The sequence below is a fragment of the Atta colombica genome, unplaced genomic scaffold (assembly GCF_001594045.1).
Source record: "Atta colombica isolate Treedump-2 unplaced genomic scaffold, Acol1.0 scaffold12, whole genome shotgun sequence".
Lineage (NCBI taxonomy): Eukaryota > Metazoa > Arthropoda > Insecta > Hymenoptera > Formicidae > Atta > Atta colombica.
This window is the reverse complement of record NW_017259206.1, coordinates 770,673-782,908: the sequence shown is the minus strand read 5'-3', so window position 1 is coordinate 782,908 and position 12,236 is coordinate 770,673.

Genomic DNA, 12,236 nt, shown 5'->3' with positions numbered 1-12,236 from the left:
GACAGCGGGAGTACACACCGGCGTTACTCCCGAGAGCGAGAGGGAGAAGCGAGACCGACAGACGAGAGAGGAGTCGAAAACGGAGAGGTAGGATGGTTGAATGCGGTGGCGAGACGAGGACAGTTGCGAGCGAAACGTGGAGGGAGAGTAGAGTGAAAGAGGAACCAGACGGGCGGCTAAACACGTTGGAATAAGAGAGATAGTAGGATAGTAGGAGGGACGCAAGAGGATGAAAAACGGGATAGAAAACGAGCTGGCGGAGATAGGCGACGGAGAGAGCGATAGCCGGTGCTCGTGCGTTCGCTGAGTGTAACTCGACTGGCTGAGGAGGGCAAGGAGAGGTTTCGATGGGACAGAGTGGGATGCGAAGAAACGCCGCGCGCTACAGACGGAGAGGGAGTAAATTTCAAGAGGGAAAGAGAGAACTATTTGTGCGCGCGCGTGTGTGTGTGTGTGTATAAAGCTAGAGAAAAAGAGAGACGGAATCGGAGCGACAGTGAGGGAGACGAGGAAGAGCGACCGTGGGTGAGGAGAAACGGCGTAGTGGGGTGTCGACGGAGAGCCGACGAGCGGGGTGGTCGGTAGGGAGGCAGAGAAGGGCTCCCTGATCGCTTCTGAGTGCAAACGGTTCGGCGTGCGGTGGGACACTGGCAGTCAGTCGGGCGGGCGGGCTGGCTGAAACTGCTGTGGATAGCGGGTGGCGAGCGGCGCGGCGCGGCGCGATACTCTACGGAACGGGACGGGACGGGCCGAGAGCGCCGAGCCGGGCCGGGACCCCCATCTAACACACGCGCGCATACGAACGTGTTATGTGCGGCGCACACATGCCGAAGGCCGGAGCGCTCGCGTGTACTCGCCACCGACAGAGGCACCGCACGAAGAGGCGCGGCGAACACAAACGTGCATTCACACGGATAGAGTCGGAGTCGGGCTGTTGGACGAACAGTCGGTCGGTCGGTCGGTCGGTCGGGTGCGGGATGTTGGGGGAGGAAGGGCAACGAGCAAGGCAGGCAAGCAGGCAAGCAGGCAGAAGCAGGCAAGCAAGCAAGAAGGCCCATCTATAGGAGTGCGTTACTGCGCCAACGGCTCTGCTTGCCTGCCTGCCTGCCTGCCTGTCTGCCATCGGCTCGGCACGGCTCGGTCTCGCTCGGGCGCCTGCACTAGCCCGACTTTACCCCGCTATCCGTCTCTCCGATCGTCATGCTCTCTATGCCTCTCCGTCGTCCTCGTCGCTCTAGCGTGACTCGGCTCTCGACACGGACACTTCTCGCTCAATCCTCGTCCCTCTAGTCTGACTCCGTCGCATCATCCCGCTACTCCGACCGCCACGCTGCGCCGCGCCAAGCCGCGCCGCGCCAAACCGCGCCAAGCCGAATCGAGCCGAGTCACGCCACGCTACCTCTCACGCCGTTCAAGCCGATGCTCTCTTCCGTAAGCGCGCACGCTCGTCTCCTTTTTTCCACGCTATATCCGCCGCCTCATTCCTCCACCCGGAACCCTGTCGCGATATACTCCCCCTCTTTCTTCCTCTTGTGTTACTTTTTCTCGCTACCGCGCCGCCCGGCCCTTTCGGTCTTCTCCGCGGGACGTCTGATTTCCTTCGTCAGAATCCTCGTTTATTGTTGCCGCGCTCGCCGTCGTCGGACCTTCATCATTTCGTCCCCGTGCCAATTCGAAGCCGTGAAGGTCTCTTTTACACGCAGGCGCCCACACCGGAACGATGGCACGCGGTAGGCCTAACATGTCTACCTGCCTACCGGAATTTTCTAAAACCGGACATAACGCAAAGAAAAGAAGCGCTATTCCGATGACAAAACGAAAAACCGGTTCAAACAATAAGAATTTGTATAGCTTTCCTACGGCTATCTTCTGTTTTACAACTAATTTCTTAAAACCTTGCATTCTTCTGCTGACATTCTATAAATGGTCTTAGGACGGCAAACCTTAGACCGAGATTAATTTCGAAGTTTAATGATTTCACGTGATATGGTTATATTCGTTATCTGTTTTTTCTTTAGCTTTGCGAATATTAGCACTGAATTATTCAATACGTATCGTGTATGTCTGCGTAGAATTTCGGTCCTTGAGAGAATCTGAAGAAGCAGGTCGTTGCAATTATGTTTCTAACTGAATTCATCACTCTCGGATTCACATGGAAATATTTCTCAGATTTAGATATTCTGTGCATCGGAAAAAGCATAAATATTATACCAATAGAATAATTAGCCTAGATAGTTGGACAAGTCGATGTTTTTACAACCTTGGTTTATTGAATTTTTCCTTGATTTTTATCGAATCTGATAAAGACAATTTTACATGGAGAAAGATTTCACCAGTAACCTCGTCACGCGACGAAGGATCGAGCTACAAGATAAATAATTCGTTTATATGGAATTTAGAAATATACTAGGTTGCATTGCGCGTCGATACGATCTTAATAACAACGATCCTAAAGAGAGCGAGCTTCGAGAAAACTATTGAAATTTGATATTGTTGACTAACATGCTTTCGCCGAAACTTTCGAATACAAGATGCACGGAGGGACGTCGACACTTTTGAGAATTCATTGCGGCACTTTCGACTTAGGTATAGAAACACCATTTATTGTTAGCTATTCCGAGAAAGTATACATCTCGCACAAGTGCGGAAGAATAGTCGGTATGCACCCGTAGTTGTCTTAATCTCTATCCTCTTACTCCCCGCGCCGCTCGAAACAATAGACTTTCGGGGTGACTTCAGACTCGAGTGATGGTAGTGGTCTTGATAGGAGGAAGGAAACAAAGAACAAAAAAAAGGGACTTAGTTGTGCGGTCTCAGTTGTGAGCGTACGTACACAAAGGAATTGACGAAATCGCGAAATATAACGCCTAGAATACAGTAGAGAAATTGGCGTTTCATTCGCCAGTTAAAATTAGGGAAAAAACGTAACGCGGAAATCGCGCGTTTCGTTTCAAGTACCGTCGAGGGAGGGAAAAGAGGGAATCGCCGCGAAACCGAGGTGAAGCGCGACGTTACGGAACGCTCCTTTAGAATTCCGATTATTCAGAGAAAGCCAGAAGTCGACGCGGAAGAGCGAGAAATCACCGGCGGGAAGCGGGAGCGAGCGAGACTAAGTGCGCGGTAGGGGGCGGTACCCCTTAACACCGGGCACACGAAGCAAATAGGGGGACCAGCTGTGTTCTATCCTTGTTCGGATTGCTCTAAGGGGGTCGAGGATTATTAAAATAGACGGGACAGGGAAGAGTGGCAGTAGAAGAGAAGAGAGGGAGGAAGGGAAGGAGGAGGGGTGACGGGAGGGGGACAACCTTCTACTGTTACGGTGCACAGCCTCGGGAACCGGTAAGCCCCACTACCCCACGCCTGTCATTTCTCTCGTTCCGTCTGTCTCTCCTTGTCTGTCTCTCTCCTTCAGCCTCCCTGATTCGGTATTCAAGTTGGAACCGCGGTGCATGCTCTTGGTGCATAAAATGCCCCCTACAATGATCCCAATCAACTGTGATGCCCATACGCTGCTCGCAGCTCAGCAATCAGGGCCGCTTTGATGACGGCGGCCAAAAATTCGGCATTAATTCAATGAGAGACGCCGCGCAGCGAATCGATACGATCGATCGGTCGATCGATCGATCGATCGATCGATTGATCCATTCGTCGATCGGCGACTCGCCGTCGTCCGTGAATCGCACGCATCGCGAAAGTGGATCATCTATCTTGATCAGCGAACTTGAAAGCCAAAGCATTCTCAAACGAGCGTCGAAGCACTACCTTAAGTGAAAACGTCCCGCGAGGAATAAATCGGTGAGTCACAAATAAAACTTGCTTGATAAATACCGCAAAGAATCGCGCCGAGAAAACAAGCGTGCGATTTCACAAAACGGCAAAAATAATGAGTCGGAATCTATCTATATCTTGCAATTCTTTCTTGTTGTCTTCTCAGCACAATGGAAAGACACGTGTCTCGGCACATGCATGGCTGCCCTTTGAAAAAGGGCACATATTACCTGCGCCGCGAGGGAAAAATTTTCTTACCTTGCTTAGATGGACCCTTACCAGACAAAAGAACACAATTAAAACTATTGCAAAGTCATCGTAGAATAGCGATAACTTCAAAGCTAATGCTAATAATAGTTAATATTATGATACGAATCGATGAAGCTCGACAGCTTCAAACTATTGATCCATAAGAATAGCATCAATCTCGATAACTCATTCAGAAAGATACACATTTTGTTTAATTTTCATTTTGTTCACCTCGACTTGATTTATTACAAATTTACAGAATCCTTGGCATGCTTCGAAGGTACCTAGCTCTTTTGCCTATTTATATTTTTATGATAAAACAAGTATAATTCTTACGCATTTCAAACACAATACGATTTCCCTTGGCATTATTAAACTCTAGTGGCACTTCCTTTTTATTATTAACCTTTAAATAAACAATAATTTTTTTTAAAACCTTCTTTTGAGGAATACGAAAGAAAAATAAAAATTATTGTCTAGATGCTCCAAAATGTTTTAAAGTTTATTATTTTTATATTCTTCTATCTTACAAGGATATAATAAATTTATAACACTTACTATACTGCACAGAAAAATTGTTATGATTGCTACACCGGAAATAATAATTTTCGCCCATCAATTGTTTATGATAACGTAAAATGAACATATCTTCTGGACAATTATCATAATTGTTAAGATATATCAATTTTACGGTTATCATAATCGTACTATAGTTCTTATAATCGAAATGCGTATTGATGGACGACTTTTAGTCATGGCAACCACAACTGTTTTTTCCATATAGTAAAAAATACAACTATAAAATTAAAATCAATTACGAGAAAGAATCTCATTTTCAGCCAAAGCGGATCTTTTTTTAAAGATGGCCATCTTATCCAAGTTTATCTTAATTAAATATTTCGATATGAATATATATTATTTAAGCATTAAGATCTTTGACCGAACATAGAATTATTTTTTTAAATTTATTCTCATTAGTCTAATTTCGAATTGTAATTGTTTACAAAAAAATTTTTTTAATTTTGGGGTTATCCCCACCTATCAAATTACATTTAAATATTTGAATTATTTAATTCAAATATATTAATTCAAATAATAAAAAGATGTATACTTAACAATTAACTATATATCTTTTTCATTCTTATCCTTCTCAATCTAACATTTCAGTATTATGTTATATCAAATAATTTCTATTCCAAAAACATTTCAGATCTATAATTTCATTCTAATCCTAAGACGATACTCTCGCGAGACTTATTTTTTCTTTTTCGATGTAACGCATAATAACACATAACGAAGTGTATCCGTACCTCTTCGCTTAACCGCCAAGCTCAATTATGCATGAACGTTCCAGAGATGATTCCCTTTCCTTAGGTGGGACAGGTCGCACAGGCACGATGCGTAGACGGCATTTGGAAATGGTCAGAGCGAATACCGTTCCGGGCGATGGGCACAAGCCAGCGGTACCAAGCGACGACCAATACGAAGGATCAACACAGCAACGTTCCGTCACTAATTACATTCTCCTCGCGTAATCACGGTCGGCGCATACATACACTGTGTGCGTGTTTCTGCGCGAGTGTCACTCTATATACACATACATACACAGTCGCTGGCGAAAGTCCAAATCTCTCGGCAGATTAAAAGCTTCTCGCGGCGATCTTCTTGACTGAACTCCCACGTTTCCCTGAAAAGCCTCTACGGACCGAACCGGCGGCGGAATCGCCGATTCTCTCCCTTCTCTTTCTCACCCGTCCTCGTTTCGGACAAGGCGGAACACTTCACAAAACCGAGTACGCACGTAAGGGACCCCCACCGTTCCCGGGGAGTCCTCCTTCACGTGACGTAAATTCGGAAACCTAAAAACACTAGGAGATCCGTAGTCATTTACACAAAAATATGTATTCAAATGAACAGGTTAAAAGTACTATTGAAAAATGAATGTGTATAGAAATGAATGAAATACTGAATTAAATTCTTCAGAATTCTAACTGTCCGGAAAGTCCAGCTCATTAATTTTGCTTGGAAATTTTTACAAGTTGAATAGAATAGAAGGAAAAGTTTACTATCACGGTATAACTTGGTTATATGCGAGGTAAGGCGAAAACGATATATGATAAAAGTAGAAATTTAGATCCCTTAAAGATCAACTTCAGACCTCGAAAGATCGAGATCCGTTCTTGTGAGAAGAAACCGGGAGTTCAACTTCTTATCGTGAATGGGGGGTTTGCACAAGATGGGAGGAGTCCTCGTTTTGCCGAGATACAGCGACTAAACGCGCCAGATACGCTCCCTTATGAGTGCCTCGCCTAAGGTAAATTCTGTCAGCGGTGGATTCGGATTGCGAGAGGAGCGAGCGTATGCGGGAAGTTCTGAATTTCGATCGTCGCGTTCTGGAAACCGTGATGATTTGAATACCATCGGACGTTCCTCTTATGCGCACATGAATAAACGCGATCGGTCCTTTTGAGGCCTCCGCAGGAATCGATAGCGGTAAGATTTTATCGCACGAGTTTCACCGAGCAATTCCGTAAGAACGTTAAAGGGAATCTTTAAAGAGATCCATCAACAAACTATTAAAGATCATCAAGAATCAGAACCTTAATTGGCGGTGTTGTTAAAAGACGAAGAATAAATGTCTGCTTTTAGCAAGTAGATACCCAGTGGACTTGTATACTGAATCAGTAACATTTAGAAAAAGAATAAATGAATGTATTATGAATGACTAAACGAATGAATAAAAGAGTGAATGAATTAAGAAGCTTATTATATATATAGAGAGAGAGAGAGAGAGAGATGAGTAGCTTCGAAGCATACAAAAGATATGTGTTTATATACATGTTTACAAATAAAAACGAAAATATATGTTATAATACTAAGTAAATATATAAAAGGGAGATAAAAAAAGAAAGAAAATGCAAAAGAGAGAAATAATTAAAAGCGAGCGAAAAGCGAAGAATTGCGAGGTGATACAATTTTAATGCTTATTTCCTCTTCAACACACGCATAACGTAATTATTTTTAAATAGATTACTTTGGAGAGAGGATATCTTATTTTGGCTTAGAGAAAGTCTATTAAAAACGTATTATTTCAAACACCGTATTAAAAATAATCTCTGACTAAAATAAAAAATTTAAATGCGCGCCGCGTAGTCTTTAAACAAATTACTGCAATATTAATAATGAAAAGGCTAATTAAGAATAGCGAAAAATTGGAAAAAAGGTGGATAATTAAAGTTTACAAAATAGATTAAAGAAAATATAAATATAAGAATTAAGGAAACGATTACAAGAATAAATCCCGCATTGTATAAAGTTATTCATTTAAGATGAAGTGCCAAATGTCCTGAATGAAATCCAATAAAATTAATTAATAAAAATATCAGATGATGCATGGACATGTAATATGACACTTAAAACGACGAAGGGCAAAATATAAGTGTAACGTCATTTATATATCGGAAAACTGTAATGCGAATAATCTTTCATCTTTTAGAAAGCAGAAATTCGCGCCAAAAAATATTCCACGTATGTCGCTATTTTTCAAATCATTCAGTATGTATTACTACAATTGACGGGTATTCGAATCGATTATTGTTATAGTAGATTTAAAGATTGTAATGAGATCGTCTCGCCGATTGGAAAACCGCTGAGTTATAATAGATAATATAAATATTGTTTGGAACGGATTCGATATTAGGCGCGTATTTTCAGATACGTGCAGACACTTCACGAATAAAAACAGTACTACATATGAAGCATATAAGATATATTTATTCCGCTGATATATTTATTCCGTGCCGACTCTTATATAAAATAAATGACATTTGCTCGTCAGATACATAACTCGTAGGACTCTATCGATTTGCGCATTGTCTGCGCCAATTACACAACACTGAAAAATCTTTCAAGTATCATCGCGACAACGCGCTATAACTTTAACATCTCGGAGATGTCGAGGATCCGACTCAAAGGATCCGACTAACGATCTACGCACGATTAGAACGCGATTTCCAGACTGAATCCGTGGAAGAATATTTCCGCGCTCATTCTCTGATACACCGCGACTTTAATTCATACTTTTTTCTCTCCCCTCTCCATTCCGTGAATGTGATTCGCGTCTTCTGGACCAGTTCTCGATCCCGGCGCATTCTCACGGGACGGGAGAGGGATGTTGATGCTGAGAACTGGACAACGGTCAAGCCTTGGCCCATTCGCGACTAAGAGGAGGAAAAGAAGGGAGGGGAGTTGAACAGGAGATGCTGGACGACGGCACGGGATATGTGTAGGGGTTGAATCTTCCGAGATCGGAAGGGTGAGCGCGGCGTGATTCTGGTTTGATTTTATTCTGTCGAGGGATGATCACTCTTGCCGCGTGAGAAAGGGCTCCCGGATTCGACCTCTTTCGTCGTTCTTTTCTAGCAACGCTTCCGTACGTGATATTATAGAATCACATCCCATTGTTACTAAAAACTTTTTTCAAAAAGAATGCTTGATCCACGATTTCAAAGAAACGAGAATATCTTATCTTTTCACTATCGATCTAATTCACACAAATCTATTGCAATAATATAATTAATAAAAAATAATATAATTAAAATATATATAGACATGTTTGACAAATCGAAATGATTATTTAAGAATTTATTACGAGCTTAATAAAATTATATTATTTGGCGATTATTAATCAAATATACATTTATTAATTTGAACGTAAATTGGGATCTTTTTCGGTATCATCATAATTCCATGAATTGAGAGTTAACGCGAAACGTTTGGACAATCCTGCAACCAATCGTAGTTTCGTGGAAGTTACGCTCCGTTTCTCACGGGAAAGACATCCCGGTCTCAGGATTTGCAATTAGGGCTGCGAATTAAGCGGCACTTAAGCGCGAGCGAGATCCTGGCCGAATATCGGTCGCGCGATATTCCCGGGATGATGCCGAGCAAGTTTCAGGGCATCCGGGATTATCCTCGAGATCTGCCGAATATTTCGGCGATCCGGCCGATCCCTCGAGAGACACGATCTTCTGCAACTCTCCGAAACTCCGCGACAGAATTCCAAGAAATATCTCGACGTAATCACACCCGCAAAATTAAGAAATGGAAAAATTAACTTTGCACATAGAGTATCTTAAAGTAATCGTAAATGTTTTTATATAATTAACTCTTTGCAATGTAAGACTTTACTAACAGACTTTTTTATATTGTGAATTCTGATAGATAAATTTAAAGTTATAAAAAATAAGTAAAATACAATCTATCTTTTATATTGAATAAAAACTTATTGTTAAAGTTTTTGTATATATCAAAAAACACTTTGTATTTATGTTAGAACTAATTCTCGTTAAAATTTTTGTATTGAATTTTTAACATATCCGAGTATTAATTTAACATAATGTGATTGTGTTATTTGAATATTTTGCATTAAATTAAAATTTAACATTTCTCAGTATTAAAATAACACAAGTTATAGGTAAGTAAGTAAATAACATAAAAATAATGTTTTAAAATATAAATTCTAAACATAAATGAATAAAATGTGTGTTAATTTAATTAATATATTATAAATATTAATTTTACTGAAAAAAATATATTCTGTACAGCTAATTATATATTTTATATGTAAAAAGATATTTTGTGTTATTTGTTCTTTGTAACAATAAATATCTGTTAAATCTGTATATTGCATATGTTAAAGATTAGAAGCATCGCCTAAATTAAAAATAAAAAAAATAAATAACATGTAATTTCAGTTAAATTTAAATATAAATGTGTCAATTTAACTTAAAATTTTAAATTATATCAAAATATTATATGCTTCTTGTGTTAATTGTTTACATAATATTTGTGTTACTTTCTAACACATTCATCTTATGTTAAATTAACACAAAAATGTAGGTAAACCGTTTGGGACATGTGAAATATTAAATTTAACACAAAAAATTTTTTATTGTGTAAAAGTATGTAAGAATGTTTTTACAATTTTCTATACAATCCGAAGCAATATACAAATCTGTAGTAAAATTCGAAGATTCAGGATTCATAGGAAGAGTGAAAATTTCATATTGCCAATAGAGGATTAAAAATTCTGTGATAAATAGCTCAATTAAAGCGAAACACGCGAGATTCCAGAACTGATCGTTTATATCCTTGATTAATTCGCAGAAACCCTTAAATCCTCAGTATTAATTATTACCGACGCCCCGTAATGAAGTAATTGCTATTCTTCTCATTCGCTCTGTGGAATTTACAATCGTTGGGAAATTCGACACCTACGCCAAAAAAAAAACCAGACACACCATCATCCGCAATTCCCAGATTATTGTACAAAATGACGGTTACTGGAACAAGGCAATGGATGAAAAAGTGAAGTCGGGATGAAGGATTTCAGCCGCTAAGTTGACGGAGAGCGACAAAAGAATTACCAGCATTGTTCCAGTCCCCGAGCCGTCCCTTTTGCGAAAACAAAAGGACGGCCGCGCGCGAGAGAAGGGAAAAGGCGGGGCGCAGCGCGACCACGCTTAATTTTAAATTCGGCACTAATAACGCCGACCCGTGTTTCGTTAGCCCCTGGGAGATTAACGCGTCGGCGAGCGCCGGCCTAATAGCGCCGTACACACCGAATTCGAATAATATTTACCTCCGGCGTGGCGCGGTGTGGCACGGCACGGCAGGGCACGGCACGGCATGGTCACCCCGAGGTCTCATGGGAGCGGCAAATGCGATTGGTTTCGACGTATGCGCGTCCGATCGTTCCGCGACACGCAAAAAGCGCCGCTTTTCACCGGTCAATCGGATCGCCCGGTGCGTCGCGCCGCACACACTACGTCCTTTAGTTTTATTTATTACCTGTGAAATCCTCCGTTGGCGTGCGCGCGCGTGCTACGCGGCGATCGTTAAATTATAAATAACGAAACGTGTGCGATATGACACTTGAATTATTCACGAGAGTCAAGTTAAGTGAATTATGGGAATTACGACAGATCGCCCGTCGCAAATCGAGAAAATTATTTCAAAGGTTGATCACTGAGAAAAATTGGATAATTGGTTAATGCTAACTCGATATGAAATGATTATTTTATAATACGCGAAACAGAGAAGGGGTAAAATATTTTCAAAATATTAAAGACAGAGAAAGTACAATAATCTTAAAAATTGGATTCGGAATGTATAATGCATAATATGTACGAAGATGAACAAAAATAATATTACGTATTTCATGTTTTGTGGTAAAGATTCAAAAAATTTGTTGAGATTACTAATCTGAACTATATTTGTAGATTTGTATTTAACTCAATTTGTTAGGAACAATCGGAAAAATTAAACAAGCGATTCCAACTTTCATCTCTTTTTTTATTCACATCTCATGTAATAAAGTCTCTAATTAACTCTAGAAATATCAACATTACTCTCTAAAAAGACAAAGCAAAATTATTTTTAAAATTTACAAAAATTTTAAAAAGTTAATCAAATATTTACAAAGAACATAATTATTAAAAAATCAAAAATTTTACAATTCTATCTTTTATACAAAAAATGTAATATTAAACTAAAAAATAAAAACATATTCAATAATGGTAGCTCAATATTTCTAATTTCTAATGTTAAATTATAACATGCCAGCGGTTATATCTACATATCAAATTCGTACATATCAAAAACATACTAATTATAAATTCATCGAAAGCTTTGTGTTCTCAAAATCTCGAGTAATCAGGCTGGCAGCTAACAATTTGATTAATATTGTGCATTATTTCGTCTTGTGTGCGTAATCAAGTATCTATTAAAATACACAGGCGGAATCTCTTGAATCAACGACTGCCATTCAGTCGGCCGGCCGTATCGTGATGGTGATTCGCCAGTTTTCCTCGCTGCACGAACACAGAAGGTGACGGCAGTCCGAGGAGGGATCTCTACTCCGAACGAGACGTTGCTCTCGGACGATCAATCACTGTCGGCCCGTGACATCACGAAGAGATCGCGTGGGATCTCTCGCGAGTCTTGATTCCACAACCTCGGAATATGTTCGGGATCGGTCGGTCGATCGCAAGAATTAACCATCCGTACCGATGAATGACTTATTGAAATGTCACGTCGCCACGACTGCGCGGACGTCGACTTGTTATGATTTACGACTGTACGACCGGTGGATGATTAATTTCAATTAAGACACGTGACCGCACGCTAAAGGATGTGTGCTCCCGTTATCAAGAGCA